The sequence below is a fragment of the Eptesicus fuscus genome, chromosome 12 (assembly GCF_027574615.1).
Source record: "Eptesicus fuscus isolate TK198812 chromosome 12, DD_ASM_mEF_20220401, whole genome shotgun sequence".
In the NCBI taxonomy this organism is placed as follows: Eukaryota; Metazoa; Chordata; class Mammalia; order Chiroptera; family Vespertilionidae; genus Eptesicus; species Eptesicus fuscus.
In genome coordinates this window covers 54,178,371-54,181,419 of record NC_072484.1, presented here as the reverse complement: position 1 = coordinate 54,181,419, position 3,049 = coordinate 54,178,371, and the positions used below count along the sequence as shown (strand labels likewise).

Sequence of the window (3,049 nt, the reverse complement as noted above, 5' to 3'; positions counted from 1 at the left end):
ATCACCCACTGTTCACCAGTTGCCAGAGAGAGCTGTGACTCCTTCCCCTTCCCTGACCCTGTCAGAGACCACGGTCACAGGACACTGAGAGAATAAGAACAAGATACAAATGAGGGCAAGATACTCCAGGAAACTGAGTGGAACTTGAGCAGCCTGAACATTTAAATATGGAAACTTGGCTCCAGCTGAATGTCAACAGGGGTAACAACCCGAGCATCTGAACTGAGAGAGAGGAAAGGGGAGAGGCGCGCTGAGGTCAGGCAAAGGGAGCCATAGTCACTATATCACCACTTAGTGACTGCTTTATTTAAACCTTCTCCTTTATTTTTTTTTTTTTTTAGGTAATTGAAATACAACTTTATTCGGATTCTAAATGACAAGGAATGGGCATGACAGTGACAAACAAGGTTTCAGTGCTGAGTGTTGTGATGTGCCTGTTAGCAGTCTTATATTTGCAACTCAATAAGGAAACAACCGCATTCCGAAACAGCCGAATAAATATGCAGGTCCCAAAAGGGCAGGTACTTTCTAACTGCCACATTCACTCCAAAGCCCGTTCATCTCCTTCAGCATCCCAAAGATCAGGCACAGGCTCCGCTTGGCTGTATAATGAAGTGGCGGATGCTCTGCACCACGGACACCACGGGGCAGTCGCCTATAAAACCAGACCTCTGATGCTGGGCTCCAGCTTCCCTTTCTCACAGGTCGTCATCCCAGCCGAGTGAGTGGTGGTCTGAGCCACCTGTAGATCGCGCTCACACTGTGCTGCCAAAGCGAGATCCCGGACAACCTCTGCTGGGGCAAGAGCAGGCATGGCGGCAAACTCCAAGTTAGGGTTTCCAATTAGTTTTCTAGCCACGCCAGAGGAAGGGCTTTTCAAAGTCGTAGTTACTTTTTGGCAGAATGTCATATATTGAAGATTCTTCTTTGTGTGGAAGACAATTGATTTTGCTTAACTTTCCTGTCCTTAGTGTCCACGTTGCTGCCATACAACATGATGGGACGTTTTCACACACTCATACCAGTTCTCTATGTCAGTTAAGCACATTCTTGTCAGTAACTCTTGAAGTTACATCAAACATTGTAATGGCACAGTGGGCTTGGATGTGACAGCCATCTCGCCAACCTTCTGTCCAGCTGTATCCCATATATGGAAGTTAATAGGTCCTCTGCTGGTGAAGAGCATAAAGGGATGGACCTCAACACCCAAGGTAGCTAGCTACATACTTCTTCTTAAATTCATCCATCAGGTGACATATCACAAATGTAGTTTTCCCAGTCCCACCGTCACCAATCAACACAAGTTTGAACTTGGGGCTCTCCTTGGGCAGCCATTGTGATGTTACTTCCAGAAGTGTTTCTGGGCCCATCTGACTCTTAAATCTTCTCTTCTAATCTTGGAGGAATTCTGAAGCCAGACTGCCTGGGTTTGAATTCTGGTTTCATCACTTACTTCCTATGTGACTTAGGCAACTGTCTTAAATACTTGCTGATTCAATTTCCTTGATTGTGAAATAAAGATAATGATAATAATACCTAGCTCACAGGGTTGTTCGGAGGATTGACTGAGATAATATTTGTAAATCTCTTAGAACAGTGTCTGGAACATAGTAAATGCCATCTAAGTGGTGGAGATTGTTATATATATCCACACTGGTGGAGATATATATACAGTGGTGGGGAAAAGTAGGTTTACAGTTGTTTGTTTAGAAAATACGAAAATAATTAATAAATATTAATACAAGAATGAACTGTGTTTTGCATGCTCACAACTGTAAACCTACTTTTGCCAATGCCTGTACATATCTCTTTCAGTGTGGAGAATAAAGAAACTGAAGCTCAAAGGGGATAGTAATTTACCAGAGGTTGCCCAGCCCAGATTTGAACCTAGAACTATTTCACAGTTTCACCTGTGGTCACCTTAGGTAGCAAGACAGAATGTTTTCAGAAATGCAATCTTTTCACTGAGATATAATGGGTGATGATGATGAATACTTATATTGTGCTAATGTTTTATATATATATATTATTTAATTTAATTCTTATAATGGTCCTTTTTGTTATATATCACCCCCATGTACTGGATTGAATGGTGTCCCTCTGAAATTCTTGTCTAGTTAGAAACTCAAAATGGGACCTTAATTGGAATAAAGGGTCTTTGCAGCTGTAATTAGTTAGGATGAGGTCAAACTGCATCAGGGTGGGCCCTATGAGAGGTGTTCTTATAAGAAGGCCTCAGGAGACACAGAGACACAGGGAGACGGCCAGGTGAGACAGAGACGGAGATTGGAATGAAACAGTTACAAGCCAGAGAACACCGAGGAATGTCAGCAGCCACCAGAAACTCCAAGAGGCAGCGATGTTCTTTCCCCAGAGGCTGCAGAGGGAACATCGCCCTGCTGACCACCACCTTCCAGCCTCCAGAAGTATTAACCTTCAGAACGACGAGAGGATAGATTTCAGTTACCTTAAGGCACCCAGTTTGTGGTCTTTTGTTATATTTGAGAAGCGGAGGCTTGGGCAGGCTAAGGCATTTGCCTCAGTGGCAGCAGACCTGGGACTTGAACTTGGGTTATCTGACTCCCTACACTGTGCTCTGATCTCCAGCGAGTACCAGAGTTGCCACGGCATCTGGTCAGCGTTAGGGCTGTCCTGTGCACTCTGCCCAGGACCATCAGGTCCAGTCTCTCCTGAATCGGACCCTGTGGTCCAGACACAGTGAACCGTGTGCTGCTCAGTGTGTCACGAGGGAGGGACTTGAAACAGCAGCCACACCTCCCACATTTGGGGGTGGGGAGGAATACCCACCCATACCTTTGGAGAATACCCTTTGGGTATTAACTTAAGTTTTCTTTAAGTATAAGCAACATAGACAATTATTTCAAAATAATAAAAAGTTTAGCCTCTGGAGAATTACTTTATATTACACCTCTCTAGTGCACAGGATCACATTAGTGATCATTCTTGGCTCATGTCACGCTGTCTTCAGTTCACACACAGCTCTGTTGCTTATTTATTCCCATGAAGCTGCCAATGAACCCCAGAACTA

The 3,049-nt window shown here is 44.2% G+C and overlaps 1 pseudogene; it reads right to left on the bottom strand.

Moving 5' to 3' along the window:
- Positions 1-655: 655 nt before the first annotated feature.
- Positions 656-1,335, bottom strand: LOC103304780 (GTP-binding nuclear protein Ran-like; annotated as a pseudogene).
- Positions 1,336-3,049: the final 1,714 nt, after the last annotated feature.